The 23,674-nt window shown below is 43.6% G+C and overlaps 1 protein-coding gene across 3 annotated transcripts in view; it reads left to right on the forward strand.

The window, feature by feature from the left end:
• Positions 1–23,674, forward strand: part of LOC118780934 (arginine-glutamic acid dipeptide repeats protein-like) — a 165,266-nt gene that overhangs the window by 26,468 nt on the left and 115,124 nt on the right. The window contains exon 1 of one of the 3 annotated variants that reach the window (XM_036533716.1): positions 14,538–15,037. The exons of the other annotated variants lie outside the window; for them this stretch is intronic. The gene's annotated coding sequence lies outside the window, so the exon portion shown is untranslated. Of the gene's footprint in view, positions 1–14,537; positions 15,038–23,674 lie in introns of those variants that run through there. 3 annotated transcript variants of the gene reach the window in all.

A 23,674-nucleotide genomic window follows, 5' to 3' on the forward strand; every position in this document is an offset into this window, starting at 1 on the left:
TATTTTGGGTTACATACTGAATCTGTGGCGCTAATATAGCAGTAAAGCAATAGAAATATATTCTTAAAAAGCTATGATCATATAGTATGTAATATGGTAAAAATAATGGGGCCGATTGGGTTGCTCATCTCACAGTAACATAAAGGTGACTGGGGGGCAGTTAAAGGGCACACGCCCAAAAGTGTGCCTTTCTCAACCCTTTATACAGAGTCTACATCTGCTAACTAGGCCTGCAGCCTGCCATGTTTTCTTAGAATGAAAATGTACTGCTGATGTAATTTGCAGAAGATTTCCTGCTTAAAAATACAGCAAAGCACTGGCAACAGTTGGTGTATTTTTCTTTTTACTCTTCAATATAGTTCTGTAATTAAGGCAGTTTATTAGTGCAGTGTTTTAGCACAATCTTTACAGTACCCTAAATTACTACTAATAAGTAAAAATAGTGCACTGTTCACAGTTGGATTTCTTGCTGTTTGTCACATCCACAGTATTTCGGTGTAGTTCACATTAGTCTAAAACTACCAAACACGAAACAAACAACAATTATCGTAATTTCTACAGTAGCGTTTGTACAAATTGTGCCCTTCATTACAGACATCATTGCTGTACCCTCTATCCCTACAGGAGAGTAATAAGACATTGATACAGCGTCTTGCTCTCCTCCCACGGGCAGAGGCCTGCTGGCAGGGACATTATGGCGTACACAGGCAGGCGCGGAAAACAGCGAGGCGAGTGGTAGGGGGTTTGGCCGCACATGACACGGCTCACGCCGAGGGGACGGTCACGTGACGACACGTGTAGGTGAGGGCGCGCTCCACGCACACGACAATATCCTGGCCTGCAGATATCAAACAACAAGCTCAGCCCCGAACAATAACCCTGAAAACACAAAACAATAACGCTGTGGTGTGAAGCCTCATGGGAGTCTGTCAGCCAAGGCCTCTCGAGCGGGTAGCGGATGCCCACTTCCATAAAACACAACAATATTTTACCCATTCAATAAAGGTGATGCACAAGATATGACTCAATTTACAGATCTTCCACAAAAAAACCCTGCTAGCTGGCATTGTATGCTTGTGCTATTGCCAGAACAGTTACCCGACCTAACATTCAACAGATATTCTCAAAAGACGTTTATTTAGAATATGAGTGTATAAATTACTTTACTGTTAAAAGAAATGGAATACTGAATGGTTTTCCTGCTCAGTAATCATTTCTGCTACATAATGTGCTCTGCTTTGCCATAAAAACAAACAGTGCTTTACTAAATAAACTGCAGCAATACATTGTATAACCTCTGTCTGTTTCTGACAGTGTGGGAAAGTACTTCCTTATTTGTCAACGGCGTTTTGGAAAATATTGGTCAATATTGGTCATTGAGCATTCATAAAGAGAGGATTAGAGGATGTCTTGAATGAATTTTTAAGCTCCAATTTTTAAATTATTTTGTACATGCATTAGTATAATGAGATGGTTGAATGTTTTCCATATAAGATATTCAACCTTGCACTGCGCATAACTGCCAATAAGAGCAATGGAGTGAGGCTACCACAACACCACACAACATATTCATCATTGTCAGATAATTGCCCCAAAACAATAACTTGCACAGTGCCACGCCAAAACGAGGGTGAAAGTCCAAATGTGTTTCATAATTAACATTTTAACCCGCCTTCGCTCCGCACGAAGCAAGGAGAGGCAAGAAGTCACCCATCCCTAAACGGTGTTGTGTTGATAAATGCCTGGAGCTGACGGCTTAATGCTCTCCTAATGGGAGCCTCGCTCCTGTCATTGTGGCTTCCTCTCACCCCGCTGTTCTGTGGAGACGGAGAGAGCGGCCACGCTCGGCTAAGCAGAGAACACCCAATCCATTTCGCCCCAAAGTTAATGTATGGATGGCCGCCGCCTCTCGGCGCCCGCTAATCGTCAGGTAATCGGTCCGGCTTTTCGTTAATGTTCGGCCAGGTCGGTGACGAGGGTAGAGTGCGGTTTCGGAACACGCCGCTCTGGGCACAGTTTTCCCAGTTTCCTGCGTTTCTTCTTTTTTTTTTTTTTTTTTGCGACAGCCAGTTTAGTATTCTGGCGACGCTCAGGGAGAGGTCACTCTGTTCCAAAGATGAACAGTATGCGTTGCGGTAGACCGAGCACACCAACTGCAGTCACCCTCACTCTGAAACGGCATCTCTCTTTCTCACGAAAAAAAAAAAAAAACTCTATGCAAATATGTAATTGACTGAGAATATTTTTTATGGTTCCCTGCAATTGCACAGTCAGGGAATGGATACACCTACGTATGGTTTGCAAGTGCTTAAAAGTGGGCCGCCCATAACATCACTCTGTCTGAAAATCAAATGGACCTCTCGCTGTGCCTTTTTCCCTGCCTAATCTTACTGCCCTTTGAATGCTGTGCTTGGTGCTGCTTTGTCTGCAGACAAAGTGCGTTCATTTGTGTTTAAAAATAATGGGAGGGATTGCGTTTTTTTTTTACAGCACTGTAATTGTAGCCATCCGTCAACTGATTAAAGCATTTCACAAAGTTTTATAGAGGGGTTTTTTTCCTTCCCTTTGGGCGTACTGGAAAAAAAAAAAACCCTGCACACTGTAAATTTGTGACACAAAGGCTTACTCATGAAAGCTGTCCGTTTTCTCACACATCAGCAAACTACTGAAGGGTGGGTGCAGTCTGGTGCCTCTTGTCAGCGGCGGATTGCAACTTCGGCCCTGAAAGTAGCGGTTGAGATGTCAGGCCGGACAGGGGCGTATCCTGGGATGAGGCTGACCTAAGGAGGAGGGTGTTTTTTTGGGGGGGGGGTGTGGCCTAACTCACACCATCCACACAGCAGTGGAGCTCTCTGAGTATGAGAAGCTGTCACTGACACCAGTCTCTCCAACGGAAATTTGTCTGCTAACGCAGCTGTAGGAGGACGCGGCGGCCCGGCGGTGCTGCGGTTTGCGTCCGCGTTCCTCCGGGTCAATAATGCGACTTTTTGGCCGCAGACGGAGGACCCGGCTCTTTAGCATGACGTGGTATTGAGTGGAGTGTGGTGTTTCCCACGCCCAGCTGTAAGGAGGCCCATCTGTACGATGCACTGAGTGATGCTGCAGCTGTTTGAAGAAAAAAAAAATCAATATTTTAATACAGTGATCTAATCCACGGAGTTAATAACCTTTATCTCTGGTAATTGCATAGGTCGAAATGCTTTTATGGAACAGATGTCCCTGATGGGCTAGGGAGGAGGGTGTGTGCGCGTGTGTTTGTGTGTGTGTGTGTAAATATGTATACAAATGTACACTGAAAAGGGTAAATGCAATGTTTGAATGATGTAACTGAAGTAACGGTATGTAAGAGTTGAAGAGAAAGGGGAAAAAAAATTCACACTTTCAGCAGAAGTGGGTTTGGTGAGTTTGTCAGAGGCCCATTAGAATAGCAGTGAGCTTGTTTCCTAAGTGAAATCCTGGGGTTTAGCTGGAGCGCATGGCTCCCCCTGCATAAATCAGCCCCTCCAGCTGCTTTATGTTTTCATTTGGAAAGCACAGTAAACGCTGTGAACCTCTCCTGTCTCCGGACCTTGAATGCGAAATGTCACTGTTATTGAGCAGGTGCTGTGAGGCAGGATTGTGATGGTTTTATTTCCCGGCTCCAGCAGAGAGGGAGAGAGAGAGCAGGGGGAGAATGGAGTGGGGAGGGAGACAGGCAGGCGGAGCATGTGTGTGTGTATGCGGGGGGTAAATTGGGCTCTAGAGGGCAGTGTTAATACCCCTGAAATTCATCTTTACAATGCTATTACTGAGCAGTCAAGGAACATGTCACCTAACAATGGAGCCAGGGCCAACCTGTCAAAAGGCTGGCTATATGATGTCATAAAAAAGCTGCCACTTGGGTTATCAGAAAGCTTTCCTTTTCTGTCAAGTGTGCTCATTTTTATTTTTAAATAAAACTCTTCCTTTAAATTGCTTATGGTTTATCATCAGTTTTATGTATATTTTTATTCATTTATTTCCTTCTGTAATTTGTGTTGCTTTTTAGATATCCTGACAACTTCCTTATATTAAGCATATTTTTTCCTTTATTTATGTGCTTTTCTTTTCTTTTTTCTGTTTGTTCGTTTGTGTGTGTGTGTGTGTGTGTGTGTGTGTGTGTGTGTGTGTTGCAGTGCTTGATAAGCCTCAGAGGGACTGTGGTGAAGAGCTAGGAAGTGAATGCAGTCAAGGTTAGTCTCTGCCTTACAGAAGTAAATACAGCTGTCCTGCACTTTTCCTTTTCAATGGACCCCCCCCCTCCTTTTTTTTTTTTTTTTTACCAAATCACCTCCCCCTCCTCTCCTGCCCCCACTCTCTCACACATTCCTTTTACTAACAAGACTGTGTGCTTATATGTGTGCCACTCAACCTCAGTCGCCTGGCTATCCTGATCCCTGTGCATTTCTTTACCATGATTTAACATGACCACGTGTATGTAAACCTTGATGTTTGGGATCACAACAGTGTTGAAAACGCTGTGCATTCCAGTCCTTTTATCATAATCTGAACGGTGCTTGGGTGTGGAGAGGCGTGATCGTTTTGACACAACCTCTGCCTCCGCGCGTTTTAACAATGTCATTCTGAACCTGAAGAAGGAAAGTGCCGCCAGTAAATCTGGTAATGATGCATTGGTGCTATTTTCAAAGCTGGATAGCTGCTTTCTTAATGACTTTGGTAATTGGCTGGCTGTGAGCTCCGCGTCTCTCTCTCCTCTCCTTCTGAGGTGAGCGGGAGTGCCGAAGCAGCTCTGGTATAAATCGCTGGGCCGAGCCCGCCACCGCTGCCGCCGCCGCGGAGAGGGGAAATTTCCGCCCCGCAGTTCCTCCCTCCGCGTCGCGGCTCTCCGCTCTCATTGGGCAGTAATCCGTTTAACGAATCACAAGCAGACATTCTAGCCCTGTGTTTTCTTAATAAATCAAGGCACGGGGATTAGATGTAAAAATGGGCTCGTTGGAGAGTCTCCTCACTTAAACTGCCAGTGAAAATTTGACACAGGAAAGAAGGGTGGGAGGGGGGAGGATAAATTATCCTTTGGGGCGGTATTTGGACACACGCGCTACATCCCTCATTCAATGTCACTTAATCAAAGGGGGATCGTAAACTGTGCTCACTCTGAGCTGAAAATTCCACACACCGCGCGGATGTTTGGGTTCGCTCGCGGTTGAGTCAGGAGATTGAGTCAGAGGAGGAATCCGGATGTTGGAATAAAGTGTAACCGCTTATCGTTATTTGGCCCTCTCTGGAGGAGGATGAATATTGATTTGTCATTGACTGACATTTACCAGCTCTAATTTATTTGCATATTCATCACCGGATGTTGGGAATTCAACCAGCTGCCCGTTTAAATGTCAGCCTTCACAGCAATTCTACAGATTGCCATTTCACAGCGGGGGGTACGGGCCTGGATGAATGGTGTCAGCACTTTTTGTTTCCTTTTAGCTCCGTGGCCAGTGGGATCACAGCGATAGGGGGACACCGTAGTGAAAACAGATGTTCTTTTTTTTCCTGTCTCTGCTCTCTCTCTCTCTCTCTCTCTCGCCCCCTTCCCTTCTGCCTTCCTCTCTCTGGCACATTCAAGCCCACATTGAGGCTCTCACCTCAATATTGTTTCTGTGCAAATAGTGTTTTTAGTGGGAACCCCTGCTGTAAGCACTTTTCCCAGTTCGTTAATAGGATCCTCAATCACTTGAGGCCTGTGGGCCTCTCTGTGTCTTTCAGAATCACAGCAGCTACAGCTGGCCTTAAAAAATTTACCTGCCACCCCTGACGTTTTGCATGTTCTGTTGAATAATGGATATTAAAGAGGCTTTTTCTGTGTCAGACTGGGAGCACTTTGAAAGGCTGCCCTTTAGCGTATGAAATCATTGAACATGTTCTAGCCCCAGTAGAGCTTACAGGCTTGTTTTTTGTAAATGTTTTTTTTTTTCTCCCTTCCTGCTAAAGCCTATGTTGCGATATCCTCAGCCTCCCTTTTGGCCATCTCTCTCCAGTGCTAATGACCTGGAGCTGAGTCTGCAGTACAGCGATCTGCTTTTAATGTAAGGTTCTTTCTGAGTGATGCCCTTAGATCGCATTAGAAGAGCAGTTTATCCTGGCTTACAACCGCAAAGCAACACACATGAGAATGTGGTTGTGGCATGGTTATGGTTTTTTTTTTTTTAAGCAAATTGTTGTGCCACATAACTGTAATGAATTGAAATGGTTATCCATGGCAGTGATTCTCATATTTTTTGAATACACACGTACACACACACACACACACACACACACACACACACACACACGCTATTTTACTGGGCCTAAAAATTATGCTGAGAAAGAATGAAGTGGGACTTTCTGAGATTTACTCTATCCCCCACCTAATGCATCGATCTAAATTTCACTGGCTAACTACCCACCATGCACATCTCTCTCATTAGAAGGTGGTTGGCTAGCTAATCGCATCCAAAGATGCATACTGAGTGAAGCAGTGGATAATGGACTACAGTGCTATGTGATTCATTGAACTAGTAAGTTCACTTACATTTACATTTATTCATTTGGCAGACGCTTTTTATCCAAAGCGACTTACATAGGTTACAGCTCTTTACAATGTTATCCATTTATACAGCTGGGTATTTACTGAGGCAACTGTGGGTTAAGTACCTTGCCCAAGGGTACAGCAGCAGTGTCCCAGCGGGGATTGAACCGGCAACCTTTCGGTTACGAGTCCTGCTCCTTAACCACTATGCTACACTGCCGCCCACTTTTCACATGGTGCTTCCAGCACTGTTTTTCAAACCTGTAACGTTGCTTATTAGAGCTGCTATAATATTGAACATTGGAACATTTTTGTATGGGAATTTCCATATTTGCCATTCGTCGTGTCTTTAGTCTTCACTGTGTGAGTGCTGTGCAACGAGCTCTCATATGACAGTATTTTAACAAACAGGGAACATTATTGTTTATGATCTGCTGTACCTCTGTTCAATTTTTTATCCTTTTATACAGCTGGATTTTTACTGAGGCAATTCTGGCTTAAGTACCTTGCCCAAAGGTACAGCTGCAGTGTCCCTGTGAATCAAACCGACAACCTTTTGGTTACAAGCCCTGCTCCGTACCTCTATCCTACACTGCTGCCCAGGGGTAAAGTGTAAAGTGCACTTGTACGACAGTGTTTTCACAAACTTGGAACATTATTAAGATCCACAGTAGCTCTGTTCAATACAACAGAGTGCAAAGGGCCAAAATGGACTTTATGAACCACAACAAAATGATTATGCTTGATATGCCTCACATTCACATTCAATGAGAATTGGTTTGTTTACTCTGTCACGTCCCTGTTTTATACGAGTTGCGTCAGTTTGCATTCACCCACACAAGCAGAGTTTCTGATATGTGTCTACCTGTCAAGAGATATAAGGCAACAAAGCAAGATTGCCGTCACAGGTCTCAGGCAACAAGGACATTTTATGCCTAATATTGCAAGTTTATTTCCCTTGTACACCTGTAGGTAGTTTTTTTTTTTTTTAGTTTTGGTGTTTCTGAAGGACATGTGCACATTCATAATCTTTATAAGGCGCTGTAGATATATTCTCTTTTGTGGGGTTTCAAGGGCAATGTGCCAACGTTTGTCTGAACTGCTCCTCATGGGTAATGATGTTGGGAAGTACAAGTAAAAAATACTGACAACCCACCTGCCATCTGAACTTAACTGATCCTTCTCTAGAAAGCACTTCCTGGCTACAGTGTTGTGAACATAAAGTGTGATTATAGGACCAGGAACTGAAGTCCACCGTCAAAGGGGATTTTATTTGACGTGTGTGTTCTTGGCTTTTCCTCTCTGTCAGAAGGATATTTCTCCTGTGCTCCTCAGAATATTTCAAAGTGGAATTAAGAAAAGTCATATGGTCTTGACTGAGTGCTGGGCGACTGTGTAAAACCAGAAAGAATTCAGATGAGGCTAGTAATGGATTTGCCCTGGGTTGTTAATTAGCCTGTATGTTAATGCAATGGAAATGTATGTGCACAGCATGCATTTTAATTGCACTGCAGATAAATGAGAGTGTGATTCCCCAGAACATCCACAGGATGGCAGTGTATGGAATTAAGTCACACCATTTTAAGCACTCCAGCAGTGGAACCACTGGTTAGTTGAACTTGTGCGGGGAGACATGGTCATTTTCATTTCCCTCTGCTTCAATGGAAACATAAATGATTTCAGTTTATTCTGCTCCATAGAGTGTACCATGAGAACGTGAAGGACAGCAGACAGGCGGAGCAGTTGGGTAGGTTGGATAGCTTCACACATGTGCTGTGAATTGTGTAGCAGCATGACATTAATTAAATCCAGTTGACTTTTTTTTTTTTAGACATTAAGACAAGCTTTTCTTTATCAAAAAGGCTCAAGGGCCGAGATCTGTATCCTCTGCTCAACGGTTTATTTTAGATACACATTCTCGGGTAATGAGCAACTCTAATCCTCCTTCGTTTGTTGTTGGTTTTTTTTTCGGTTGCAGCATTGAAACGCTCTCTGTTCTGAAGCGAGATCTTGCCCAGAGACACAGACAGACGCAGGCCGACAGAGTGCTGGGAGAGTGGAGTGGAATGCAAGGCTCTGTGAAGTGGCACCTGCGGTGTTCTGCTTATGTGCTGGGGGTGGGGGGGAGGGGGGAGCCGTTTACAGCACAATCACAAAGGGAGTTTTCAAGGACTCCACCTCCAAGCATTTTTTTTTACTTCATAACATTGTGTGTGTGTGTGTGTGTGTGTGTGTGTGGTGTGTGTGTGTGTGTGTGTGTATGTGTGTGTGTGTGTGTGTGTGTGTGTGTGAGTGTGTGAGAATGGGAGAGTTTGCTGTTTCCCCCCCTGTTATGAATCAGTTACAGTGCACAGTGCTAAACATCTCCCCATCTCTCCTCGGTCTCTTTCCAGCTTTACATGTGTTTGGAAACAAAAGACAATTAGTCTTGCTGTAGTCCGGGGGAGAAATCTTTGCTCACAGACAGGTTGTTTCTAATTCGGTTTGTGTGTAGGAGTGCTGGTGTGAGTGAGAGAGGAAGGAAGGGTGACAGGGTGTCTGCTTATTGTCTCTGAGCAGCGTTTCTCCTCAGTAGCTCTCAACCGTGTCATTACATGGAATTAAGGCATACACTTACTCCCTCTCCTTCCCCCTCCCTCGGCTCTTTCCCTTTCTCACACAGACACACACATGCTCACACAGACACACACAAACATGCACATACACACACATGCGCTCACATAGACACACACATATACACAAACACAGACACACACACATACACACACACACACGGGTTGTTTGCCAGGTGACTAACCACCTGGAAGAGCATTTGCTTATTTAGCTTTATTGTCAGAGGGAGTGGTTTTAGGGAAGTGCTGGAAAGAAGAAGAAGAAAAAAAATTAATTTCCATTTGTTTTTGTAGGATGTGTGTAAACGTACTCGTGTGAACATGTGTGTCTCTGACTTTGCGGCTTGTGCCAGAGCCAAATGCAGACAAGCAACCGAATAAATAAGAACCATTCAGCTTTGATTTAAATTGATGATGTCCTTAGTAATGAAACATTCCTATCATTGCAGCCAAGGGAGTGCATCTGTGTCTGTAAACTGCAGGCTTATGATGCATGTTTTGAGTACATAGCTCTGGATAATTAAATGCTTCTGAGTGGCAGTGTTAACATTCTTCTTTGTCTTCTGATCAGCTGATTACACTTGCTTTACACATATGTACATATGTATGTATAATTTTCTTGTTTCTGAGCTGCGAGAATGATTCTATATGTCAGAGGATGTCTGTGTGTGGGGGGTTTTGTATTGTGTGTGCAGGAGAATCGGTAAGATCCTTCGGCAGGAAATTCCGTATAACACATGAGAAAAGTGCTACCCTTTAACGTTAACAAGTCAAAGTGTCGGTGTGGACGGTGTAGACACTGCTGGCTCCTTGCTCTGAGAATCCTGTGCTTTGAGGGAGGCATGTTATCTAGTAGTAACATCTCTTTGTGTGCCCCCCCCCCCAACACTCTTTACACTGTTGATTGTGTAAGAAGCCACCGCACCGCCATGCCACCGCGCTAGCGTCTGCCCCGTGCTTCCCCGCTTGCTTCCTCACCCTTCCCCTTGCTCTGGGTGCCATTAACTTGCGCGAAACTCATTAAAAGGTCACGGGGGCGACGAGGAGGAGAAAGAGGAAAAGTTTCCCTCATCAGCAGAAGCGGGGGGGGCGGGGGCTGGAGGTAGCTGCCGATGGTGCGAGCGGGGGCTGCCCGCCGCATGCCCTGAAGGGAAAGGCGACTGTTTGTTCCTGGTAGCAGGGATCGGGGCATGAATGTGACCTCTGGAGATAGAGGGAAAGAGGTGTTAAAAAAAAAGAAAAAAAAAAACAGGGCAGCGTTGAGATCATCTGGAAAGTCTTGGCAAATCGGCCTCCCATTGTTTCAGCTTGGATCCTCTTTCTGGATGTGGCCTTTCGGGAGCATATGTGGAAAAAATATAATCTTAGATAGGAGCCGTTATGCAGGGGCCTTATAGTAGCTGCTGTTCGTCCAAATGAAAAACATGACTATTTGCTAAAACAGTTACGTTGTCGGCTTGAGCTTAGTTAAAAAGGCAGATCTGACTTCTGAAGGTTAATTTTGCTGTAACAGGCTGTGATCCTCTCAGTCCCTGCTGATGTAGTAAATGAAGTTAGTGGATGTGAGTGCTTAAGGGGCCAGGGCCCCAGATGCTTGACTCGCTCACCCGTGTCACTTTTTTTGTGCTCTTCCAGCCAGAGACTGACTTGCTGGTCTCGCAGGGCTTTTCTGGCCTTAGCAAGCATCCGCTCACAGATTCATTTGTGTTTCTTCAATGACGTGGCAATCTGTTAAAAGCAAAAGTAAACACGGTGCATTGTCTTCATATGTGTATTTATTCATATATATTATTTATACACACACACACTCACTCACACACACAAGCAGGATGAGGTTGTAAATAAATGTGGAGAGGCTACTGTAAATACATAATGGGGATTGAAATAACAAGGCTTTTTTTAATCAGAAAAATTACATGAGGGGCGTAACGTTATAATTTGTGTGATTCTTTCAGTGTATTAAGGGAGAATATAGACAGTCTCAAGTGTTTTGGAAGCAAGGTGAAATGAATATGTTCTACTTTTTTTCCGCCAATTTTAAGATGTCTGTGTTATTTATGAGGGTTATTTGTGTGCCTACTTAACCATTGTGGAAATCCATTCTGAAAGAAGAATCACCCAAAGGAAAAAAATATATATATAACCCCCTTTGGATCAGATGCCATTGTGGTATGAAAAAAAATGCATCTATATCACAAAAGCAAAAAGGAAAAGCTTATAAAAATGTGTGTGGATAGAAAAGAGGGGGATGCATTGTAGTGGAGGTAGCAGGCCTGGAGGTGTTGTAAGGGAGTGTTGAATGCTGAACAGGATTGAATAGACACAGTCAGCTTCCCAGATACATGCTTAGGCCTGTAGAATGCGGAGTGCTTTGCTTGTAACTGCACCGGTTGTCTCCTTTCATTATCTGTTAATGGTGCCCAACTTGACAGGGCCATGTGATAAACGGAGGAGCCGGGAAATCCTGGAGGTGGAGTGTAGAGCGTGGCTAATGCCCTGGATCCGCTCACGGCAGCGAGTGCCTGCGTAACGGGGGGGGGGGGGGGGGGGGGGGATTTAACACCAGCCGATTCCGATTGCGGCATGAAACTCGCAAACCAGCCTCCCCATTTACGTACTGCAAAATGAGATCTCTCTGTTTTTTTTTTTGGTCCCCTCACCACTCTCCACACTCAGTCCCTTAGAGAAAAAAAAAAATTCTCAACTACTAGAAGGGGGCCCAGCCCTAGGCCACAGCCAGCTCTGTAATGCCACTTAAGATGCTTGACAAAGTATTGAGAACCAGCCCCCATTGTGGTGCTTATTGAATCAGTATGGTGAGTTATGTCTACAGCGAGGCTGCCATGCAGTGCAAATGTGGTTTACTGTGTGACTGCACCGCAGTCAGTGTGTAATTATAAAACCGGGTTGACAACATGATCAGTGTTTTGGACTGCTAAGGATGAAAATGGAAAAAAAAAAAAGGTTCAAAAACAATGCCTCGTATGCCAGTTGAGGCAGCTGTGTGCATCAGGCTGAATTACCAAAGCACACATAATGTAAATATATACACCTGGCAAATGTATTTCAGCACAATGTTTTTGTAATATTTGTATGTATATTTTATAGTTGTGCATAAGTAGGTCATAATTGTAGTAATATGTTGGCCTCAGGGAGTAAAAGGTTGAAAAACCTTACAAGGATGTTAAGTGTGTAAATTTGCACTTCGTTTGTTTTAATTGATTTTCAGTAGCTATTGATTTGGTGTAACAAAGCTGTTTCTGCCTGAAATTTAGTAAGAATACGGGAGCACACTCATCCCTCTGTAATGATTTACCTGGTCAGATGAGCCTGCAGGATTTCTTTTACAGAAGCCACCTACTTAACCGTGTATGTTTTGTGTGTGGGTTTATGATTGTGCTTGAACATACTGTCAGTAGTATTAATGCTGGATAAAATATTCACAGCTGAGTAAGACCACTTCTACAGATCCTCTTGCCTTGGCCTTCATGTGATGGTTGGTTGCTTTTATTTCTAACAGCTTTTCCATCAGCCATTGATTTTAGAAAGGAAAGTAATGGTGCGTGTGCACGTCAATAAAAAAGAAGAACATTTGCTATTGGTTAATTTTCCTAAACTGGGAACCCATCTGTCACCTGAGCATGATGGTCCCATTAATTTCAATGAGGTGATATTTATGCATTTGCTTTTTGAAATTTGGTGTGCAAAATGCGTTTTTCCCATATGTACGTGGACCTAGTTCCACACCTTACAATTTAAGAACTGTCAAAAAGGCTGAAGTGCTGGCCGTGTACTCTTTCAGGGTGGCTGGGGAAGGGGGTAAAAAAAAAATAAATAAGATATAATTGCAAAATTCAGCGTCACACTTGACAGCCTTCAGCTTGTAGAAGCGAAGCTCAAGTGAGTGGTGCTGAGGAAAGAGGCGATTTGCGTCAGGAGCCTGGGTGAGAGGCCTTGTGCTGGGAGGGCGAACAGGAGTCACTCTGTCTCCGACTCACTCGGTTGGGGGGGGGGGACATTTGCCAGCATTGAGATCACCAGGGACCCCCCCCCCCCCCCCCCCTCACCGAAACCTGACAGGCAGTGTGGTTTGTGCCAGAATAAAGGACCCACACTATGTCAAACTCAATTCCTATTGATCTGCGCAGCATCCTCAAATAGCAAAGGTGTTGATATTGACTCAAAAAGAGGCACCGTGGTCAATATTTCAGCTGATCTGGTAATGATTGATTGGATTAACGAGATCAGATTTAATGTTTTCAGGGTATTTAAAATATGCAGGGTTTACTTGTTTCACGAAAGTCATGTGCCTCTTGATAAGGCATCTTTGTTCTTAATGGATTTTCAGAGACAGCAGGACTGAAGCACATTTTAGTTGCAGCCATTGAATCCATTGAATCAGAAAGAAAATGATTCTAATCGAATGATTGCTATATGCTTTATTATTAAGATGGGGAATTGGGAATAACTACATAATTGTCAATATATTTTAATTTAAAAGTATGTGCCGTTTTGCCTCCTAATATCACGTGCAATAAGGGCGTGAATACACGTACTCCTCCTGGGTAAACGCGCAGAGAAAAATGCGCCGGAGCACGATGTCACGGGGTTATTGTGTGAACGTACATATATAACAAAATGAAACATGTCAGGGCCGGGGCAGAACCATTTACTCACTCCACGCTGTGTTTTTCAAACAGCTGACGTCATGTGTTTATTTGAAGAATGGATAAGTGTTTGAAACCTAACCGCTGCTGTTCCGAAGCGAGGGATGGGCGATGAATTCATTACTACATATGTAAATGAGGGCGACAACCTACAGAGCACATTTCGGCAATGCATACAATGTCTCTCACTCCTTTTTGTGTTTGCAGTATTTATCTTAAAAAGCGGAACAAAATTCATATCTCAAAATCGTTGTTTATTAGGCATTACCATGTCCAGTTCATGATTGTTATTTTGTGCAGACATGTATATATCTATACACACAATGTACCTCTTGGTTAATTAGCATATGGTGTTTCCTCTCTCGTTTAAAAAAATCTTAGATCTGCAGCTACACGTCTGAATGTTGCATTAATATTCCTTGCAGTAGCTACGAATGTGAACGGTTGATCACGCTCGGGAATGTTGGCTTCAATATCTTGCTTACCGATGCATTTTCGAGGCGACCATGCTCTTAAGAGTTGCCATCAATCACGATCCCCCATCGCGCTCCGTTGTCCCGACAATCATTTGACTCCAGTCCATGTTTTTGTATTGGCCGTTTTTTGTGTTGGGGGGGGGGGGGGGTGTAATTCTCTCTCACTAGTGTCTGGATAAAGAAAGACTAGGTCAGCCGTGTGGATGCGTCTGTGGAACAGCTGAGGGTAAGGGGGGGGCACATCGAGATAGGGAGAACGTGGTGTGTGTGTGTGCATACGAGAGAGGGAGGGAGGGAGCGAGAGAGGGGGAGAGGAGAGCGCGTGTGTGAAAAAGGAAGCGGAGTCGGTAAACGGCGAACTCACTGATTTCCTATCCACAGACTACAGTACTGTAATCTACTACTTCGTACTCTCAAGATCGAGAGCCACGGCAAGGCTAAGGGGAAAAAAAGAAGCGGACTGAGTGAGTCGTGCGTTTTTAGAGTCCCCCGGCGATCCGTGTGAGAATAAATTAGCAAGGCAAGGCCATCTTTTGTTGAGGCAAGTGCCCATTGCCTCTGCATGGGCAGCGGCTGTTAACGGATAAAATGCCTGCGTGATTATTGTTTAGCCCTGGTACTTGGATTTGGCCCAGGCCAAGAAGGGAAGGTTCGGACGGGTCAATCGTCGTCGCGGACGGGAATTGCGGTGGAAGTTGTTTGCAGCAGACTGTTGGACCGTAACTATTATCAGACTGGCGGGTGAGTATTATTAGCGGCACTGAATTAAAAAAAAAAAAAGGTAGAGGTGGTTGGGGGGGGGGGTGTGAGAGAGGATGTGTGTGTGTGTGTGTGGAGGGGTGGAATGTTGGCAATTACTCACTGAGGTGATAGGTTGAAAGCTTCAAGTTTACAGCACTACTTTCAGATAGGAGTGTTTCACTTTTGATAAAACACATGAAGGATGTGCGCGTGCAGTCGCTATGGAAATGCTTATATGACTTCTAGCAACCTCCAAGCTGGCTTTGCTAGCCAACTGGCAAACTACACTGCAGTAAAACTTGGCTAGCAAGCTAATGTTTTGGAAAGCTTCTCTAGGAGATGGGTCTAGCTCAGGAAAGAGTACCTACAAGTGGTCTCAATTTCTTTCAAAAGCTTTTTGTCACTATTCTATTAGGATTTTAAAAATGAATATTCCATTAGTCTTGCATATGCAGAGCCCTAGGCCACACAATTTGCATACCAAGACAATACTGTAGACAGTAGTTTGTGCACAAGTTTCATACATGTAGTGTGTGAACTTATTGTACATCTGCAATCATAATGTGTTTCATTTTCATGAATTCTTCAGAAAGTTTAGGTAATGCAAAGAGTGAAATTCCTTATTTCATAGCTTCCCCCCGTGTGTCAGATTTATAGACTCATATTTCATACATGAACTACATACTTGTGAGGGTATCTTAACGTCCGCCGGCCGCGTGGTAAAATAGAGTAGCGGTCTCGAAATAAATCAACAAAGCAATAAACGTACGGTCGGAAATCCTCTTAAAAATTCCATTCACGTGAGGTGGGGATGCGATGAGCTATCACTGAGTGTTTACTCAGAACGCTCCAAGCAGGAGCGGAGGTATTGGGTAGACTTGCTTGACCAGTTGCAGATTGTTAAGGGAGATGGGGGGGGGGTGGGGGGGGGTGGTGGTGGTTTGGGGGGGGCAGCCAAATCAGCTTTACTACCTTTTGTTGTCGAGCGCATAAACCATGAGAGGAGCACATGCGGCTCGGGACTCTGTAGAGTTGTGTGTGATTAGTCAGCCCTCAGTGATGCGATTGTTATAGAAAGAGCAAGAGTGATGGGTGGGTTGGGGAGGAGGAGGTGGGGGGGGGGGGTGGCACTTAAAAAGAGAGAGCTTTTATGTTTCGCAGGCTGCTGTGTCTGATTGTTCCCATTGCCACCATTCTGTGTGTGCGGAGAGGAAACAGACTCTCTTCCTCTCTTTTTAATTACGGTGCTGTTTGTCATGTTTATTTTTCATCGGAATCCAGATATGCGTGCCTACCTCCAGGGTTTTTTTTTTTTTTTTGAAGATGTGTTGGTATAGGAGATTGTTGTGGGTTTTAAACATGGTCCATTCAGATTTTGCTACACAGACCCATGATGGGCAATGGCAGAGTGTGACTCCTAGCAAGCAGGCGTGTTTTTTTTTTTTTTTTTTTTTTTTTTAAACCAGTCTCACTGGAGGGCTTTCTCTTTTGTTTATAGTGGAAGTTGACATTTTTTTTCCCCCTCTCTGAATTTTTATGGAAAGATCATTTAGAGTCCTCAAAAACGTAATTGGCTTTTGGTGGTAGTTTTCATCTGTAGCCTTCTTCAGTTTCCTGTGGCATTTTTTTTTCTCTCTGCCTCGTGTTAACTGGGAGCTGACCCCTGGCTTAATGATTCAGATGTGATTAATTCACTGAAGTGGGAGAACACTGTCTTTCTAATTCACAGCACAGTGGCTGGAGATAATTGATTGGAAATTGGTGGCTTGTAACTCAGATGTTCTTTCTCAGAGCTCCTCCTCCAAGCCCCCCCCCCCCCCCCCCCCCCCCCCCCCCCCACAAGTTGTTATGTTGAGAACTACATTGATTGCTATGACAGAAATGAAATTCCTTAATATAAAATAAATGTTTTAACATTTAATCTGCGGCATTACAGTTTGTGTTGAAATATCATATAGAGGGATGAGAGCCTCACCTCTCAAAAAGTGATATGACTTTTTAGCATTTAAAACTAGGTCTGTGGTATAACATATGGACATACAGATAAGAGCAGGGTGTTGGGTTGACAGTTGCTTGTGGTCTCTGTATTGGCTTCTCCCTTGTATTGATTGAAATCTTTGACATTGGTTTTGTTTCTGAATGCAATTCTGTAATGTTTAACTGAAAATGTACATTTCTGTCATGCTGGCAGCAGTTAAATGGAAGGCATTTACAACATTGATTACAATATTGATTTTAATATGTCAGACTGAAGCTTTGTGTTTCATTGCCTTGTATCCAGAAATGTGTGTAGAAAGCACAAAAAAGCAACTGTTTTAGTTGTTCAGAGTCATTTTCCAGTGTACCTTTTTGACCATTGGTGGAGTTGTTGCTTCCACAACCAGGTATAGCCAATCAGGTGAGAGTAACCAAATCTCATATAAAAAAGAGGTAGCACAGTGCCAGTCACAGTTAGAGAGCCAAAAGCGTCTTTTCTTTGGTTGACTAAAGTGGTGACCTTCATCTTATCATCTGACTATCTGTCTCTCAAATAGTTTCTCCTGGCTTGGCCTTGGTCTAATCTAAAAATAGTAATTTGGTCAAGAATTTACTATTCCTTGCTGTGTCCACTTAGGCAAGCACTCGGTTCTGCCAGAATAACAGAGCAACTTATATCATCAATGAGTCATTGCTTGGACAAGCTGGAATTTTCACCACTGCTAGTTGGGGCTAGACACAGGGCGGCCTATCGCAAGCCATGGTAAACCTTCTTGCAAAGGGGTACTTAATGAGTCTAGCAATCTGTGAGCAAGTATTTAAAATAAATAAGACAAACAAGACCTCATGTAGTTGGTAACCTATCATACATTTCTCCATGAACAACTCTTTACTTTCCTCTTCTCAGTATTGGTAGGTTGTCCTCCATCTTGTAAAAGAAACATAACACCTTTGAGTCTCTCCTGATTGGCTGAGGCTAGCAGTAGATAGGAATGATTCTGTAAAAAGAAATGTAGTGGAAACGTGAGAGGGAACCCTGCCAGCATTTTGGTAAAAGAATTACAGCCTAATTAATATTTTTGATGTTACTCAGTGTAGATTTTGTGTTCTCGGTCTGCTCCATCTTTCAAAGGAGAAGAGATGCCGAGGAATGCGTGAACTACAAAGGAATATATCTGAGCCATGTAGGGAATTTGAAAGAACAAAGCTTTTTTGGAACGACCGAGGAAAGCAGCACAACACGGAATTTCAGAATAAAGCTGGATTTGTGAGCAGGGGAGAACAGTTAACCGGCTGTCAGCCTTCAGACTGTACACAGAGAGGATCTGGGAGAATACTGTGGAGACGCATGGTGAGATTGAAAAGAGCTAATTCAGGTTTCCATTGTGTTGAGCTGAACGTGTGCCATTCTAGTGCAGATCAGTACAGGGGACTGCGTTTTGATTTATGGGTTGCTATCAATAGACGTCACTTCCGGTACGTCCAGGGGCTAGTGCTTCACGCTGACAGCACACAAGGAGCGTGCTTTCCTGCCATCTGCCTCACATCTGTAGCCAGCTGCCAGATACATGCTCTGAGGGACGTCTCAAGAGTCAGAGGAGGAGACAGCGGAGCAAATGACAGTGTGGACGGGTTTGCAGATCTTTCTCTAAGATCTAAAGGGATTATCTTGTTTGGGGGTGTAGTGATCACTTATTTAACTTTTTTCCCCCCCAACATTTGCGCTCAACGCAGCCCAGCCATGCAATGGCAGCATGCACTTCTTGGTCTCCTTCAGCAAAAAAACCCAGGTGTCAAGTGAAAGTGTAGATGCAAAGAAAATGTGTTATTACATGTGTAAAAAGGGTTATAGTCATTTGTTTGTTCTCCCTTGAGCACACTTGGCAGACGCTGATGTCATAGTGACAAGAGCAGATAAACAGGTCGACTTATGCTTGACTTGCCCAGGCACTGGGCCAAGAGACTATTGTATGTTGGGGTTGGCCAGCATACTGTTTCGATTGGATTGGTTCGCTGTGGAAACGGCTCACGTTTGCCTCAGGTATGGCTAACCTGCTAAGAAGAATGTTCCTGTAGTGACGGTATCTGATCAGGGTTCTTGGGGGGGGGGGGGGGGGGAATTGGGGGAAGTCTCCTTCAGAGGATAATTTTCAAATAAGATACAAAGGCACAGACCGAGCCCCAGAGTGGTTGTGATTCAGGGTTTTCCCTACTTATCTCTGTGCCTGGCATGCAGCTTAAGATATTTTCCCTTAACGCCTGTGGGGAAAATGTCCAAAAGTGCTACCTTGTAAATTATTGCAAGCTTTTTTTTGTAAATTGTGTCTCTGAGTAGAGGGAGCAGTCAGTGCAGCTGAACGTGTGCAAATACAGGCTGCAAAAGGATTGAAAGAGAGAGAATAACGGCTGTCTTGGGAAAAGCCACTTGAAGTTTGAGGGAGGCTGGTAAAATCTACCCTTTTTTTCACTAAGAACCTGGAAGAGACTGCTGTTGATCAAGCAAGCACTCATGAATAACTGTCATGAGTTGGCCATAATGTTGCTGTGTTAAAAGCAAGGGACTTTAGATAAAAAAAGGCACAGAATTTGGTTACATCGTGAGTTTTTTTTTCTTTTCTGACCTACCAAGATTAATAAATGCTGCAGCTGGCAATTGTAGCTGAAAATGATTTGGGTGTGAAGGTATAGTCTGATCTGGCTTAAAGAGAATTTTCCATGTAATAGTTTTATTTTTCATCATCCCCTGGATACTGCTAGTGAAGGTCAGCTGTAACTTGTTCGTAACTAATAGCACCAGAAATGCACAGATTTTGCAGCAAAGTTATGAAGGAAAATGTATGTCAAATGCATAAAGTGAATCCCCAAATCTATGTTATCAAACAAAGCATAAATTAGGCCTAATCAGGGTCTTCTGACCCAGTTTGTACTATTGAAATGGAAGGGGTAAAATATGTAAGCTAAGGCATATAGCAGTTGCCAAGCCATAGGCAGTTTTTTTTTTGTTGGTTAATATGCTGTGTTTTGGAAGGACAGTGCACCTCAGACACATGGAATGATGTTTAGTTGTGAAAAGAATGACAGAGTGGTAAGGAAAGGACACAGCCATCACCAGCTGCCAGTAAGTCATCACCATATCAAACGATAGCATAACACAAGGGAAGTGTAGTCTGGTGTAGCACAGAAACAGATCTCCACATTTCTCCATCTCTGAGAGGATTCCAGACTGAGGAAGACCCTGTGGGTAGACCTGAATCGAACTGGAAGAGCCTTCCGGCTGAATTCCCTAGAGAAACCTCTGGAGGAGATGTGCAGAGAGCAGACCCGATGACTGAAGGCTCACCCAGAGCCTCTCACCTGAAAGGTTACAGGGGTGCCTGGTGAGGGGCCAAGATCGTCTTTGTCATCAGGGCGGGGAAAGCAGGAGACTATGACACATTTTTCTTTGCTGGTGAGCGTAGGGAATGTACATTGTTTTCCAACCTGTACTTTCCCCTCCTTGCTCAGCTTGTTTGGAGGTGTCTGAATAGCCCTACCATATTTGCCTTACAGCAGTTTAATCTTTTAGCGCTGGCTGCTACGGGTGATTGATCTGCTACTTAATCACCTTGCTGGGGTGTGAACATTAACAGAAATCAGTCACATGTTGGTCTCAACAGAAACCTCCCCCCTTTCCTCAGATATGTTTTGTCTCTTTGATTGCCTCCCAGGAGGTCAGATGGCAAACTCTGAATGAATAATTAAATCTCCAAGCTGCTGTGTATCTAAGGAGGAAGTCAATCCCGCTAATGTTACAGGATGTATTTACAAAGAGCTTTTCCGAACGCAACACCGTGGGCTAGGGCTGCATATTACACACAAAAAATAATAAAAGAAGAAAAGAACCCAGCTGAATGATTCTTAATCATGTGTAATTGTGCATGTTTTGACTTCCTCGGCGTGACTAATTTGAAGAGTTACCGTGTTTATGTATTCTTTGCTTTAAGTGTGGGCGTGTGAATAGATGGATTTACCTACAGCAGCGCTCTGTCTCTTTGAGAGACATGAATGGCTGAGTTCCCCTGGGTGGCAGTGAAAACAGCTGAACGTTAGGTGGAATCATTTTGTCTTTGTTTATTTAGCAGCGGTGCAGCTTTAGTTAGCAGACATGTTGTCAGGTATTATAGAGTGTCATGTGATGTGAGGTCACTGCTGTAGGGTGGAAAGGTATGTTGGGTGGATGGGGTGGAGGAAAGTCCAGTGGATATGATGTCGTGGGGTCGTTTTTGTACATTTTACAGATGACACACTTGGCAGGTTAGAAGTAGTATGACTGGGTGTGGTAGGCTAAGAATTGTAGAATGTGTATGTTGGTATTTATTTTCATGTATGTATGTATGTATTTTAAAATAAGACAATGTTTTTCAAGCCCCAAAAATCCATGAGCACTCTGTTAATGGCTTTATTTATAACATGACAATGTGCTACAATAATTTGTCAAGGTCCTCGTCTGTTGGTGACGAGCTCCTGCAGAAGTTGTGGAGGTAATCTTGCAAATGGAGTACACTGCAATTAAAGAGGACTTGCAATGTGGAGATTATGAACAAGGAGGCTTTGCACATTTTCAGGCTAATAAAATCAAAATCGTGATTGGCAAGACCGTAATTGTTGAACAAAAAAACAAATCCTACAGGCTGCGTGTGGCGAATTAGCAGGCGTTCAGAACGTGGATTTGCGCGAGTCTCACCTTTATGGAATCAGAGGGAGGAGGCCGGATCAGCGGTAATGTTTTCAGACAGACAGAGAGGGGGTTTTCCTAAAAGTGTGCCGCGCCGCATCGGTTCCCCACAGGGGCAGCCGAGTGCTTGACAGGGTAGTGAAGGAATGTTATTTAATCTGTCCGCTTGATAGAATTTACTGGATTTTAAACTGCTTGTGTAGCCCATTTTCCCCCCTCTCTCTCTCTTTTTGTTTTATGAATGCAGGGGATGGTGATGCATGGGTAATTGGAGGAACTCAGTCGAAACGTGTGTGTGAGAGAGAGAGAGAGAGAGAGAGAGAGAGAGAGAGAGAGAGAGAGAGAGAGAGAGAGAGAGAGACACGGAGGCACTAAGTGTGGCAGTGCAGTGGCCTTGCACAGGGCCTAAGGGCATGTTGTAACAGTTAATGATTTAGAAAAAGGGCAGCTGTAGTTAATGTCATGTTCCTCGCCACTTCCTTTTTCGCCGTGGAAAGCCGAAAGGCATCACAACAAGGGCTTGCTTTGATACCTCACCTGCAAGGCTTTATTTTTCTGATCAGTGTACGTTGCCGTCTGTGGACCAGTTGACGCATTTTTGCAGTCTAATGGTAGAGGAATTGTTAGCAGTCCCCCCTTTTGCAAACCAACACGCTAATGTTTAAGTGTGTTATAATTAGCATACCAGTGCATCATGAGATTGAGGAGGAAATCGGTCGAATTGATTTTTTGGTGGTAGCCCAGAGGTAAAGCCATTGGAGATGTCTTTTCCCCTCACATGTTAACGTAGGGGGCATCTTGGCTTAATTGTGTGGTTAAGTGAAATTGCAGTAGCCTGAAGCCCACCTGCTTTCCAGGTTTGTTATACGTTCGTGAGGCGTGTCTGATGTATGTCCCTCACAGGTCCTGTCAGTTGTGTGATTTGCTCAGTTTGACTGGTGACCCAGTGAACAAAAAAACACCATTTTCCAGTGACACAGTGGCCTCAAGCACGTCAGTGAAAAATTCTTTGTGTAAATTTCAAAAATGAAACAACTGTTTAAATATTTAGTAGTGGCAACTAATGTATTCATAAACACAGTTATGCTTGGTTAGGTTATTTGGAAAATAGCCTAAATGTGTACAGTTTAACAGGCAATTAGTAGTTAGCCAGCAAGCTATCATAGTGAAGTTAGCCTAACTACATATTTATGTAGTAATTAACTCCTGAGTGTTTCTAGAGTGCTGTGGATGCATTCTTCTAATTGAAATATGTAAAGATTTCTCTGTTGTACTAAACAAGAAGGAACTCAAATTCGATATAAATACACAGTTGCTGGAAGAACATTTCTATTTGAAACTACATCAAAAACTTGGAATACTTGTGAAGCCCCAGATATCAGCTGACTGGCTATGGTTATATGGATTGAATGCACCAGACTTGATGTTGAAATTATGGCTTCGTGAGACTGTGAGCACAGAACATTGTACACCGGAAATGATATGACACAACTGTAGGGAAAGCAAGAAGGCAAAGATCCCAAAGCCCTGTCTTGTGTGACTTAACTGAACAAAAGGTTGCCAGAACATGATCTGGGGGCAGTGAATCCATGTTATCCAACCAGGAGAAATAACCGCTACGTTAAGGACAGTCGAACAGTAAGATCCGAGGCTTAAGCTTGAAAATGTGTTTTTGCTGGAGGATACATATTTGGGTACGTTGGTTTCAAATTTTATTTTAAAGTGTAAGCATTTAACAAGTGTAATCTTATCAGAGCTTTATTAATGCATTAAACCTGCTGTTAACTCTGAATTATGCATCACCCTTTGAATAATGCAGCAGCCACTCATTTCTTAATGATAACCGGCCATGCTTTAAATGGTAATATCTGCTGATTATTTGTCCATTGATCTTGTTTGTGTTTTACTAATGGTATAGCACAGCTGTTTTTTTTCCCTAAAAGCAA

This window comes from Megalops cyprinoides, chromosome 7, assembly GCF_013368585.1.
Source record: "Megalops cyprinoides isolate fMegCyp1 chromosome 7, fMegCyp1.pri, whole genome shotgun sequence".
NCBI classification, from domain to species: Eukaryota; Metazoa; Chordata; class Actinopteri; order Elopiformes; family Megalopidae; genus Megalops; species Megalops cyprinoides.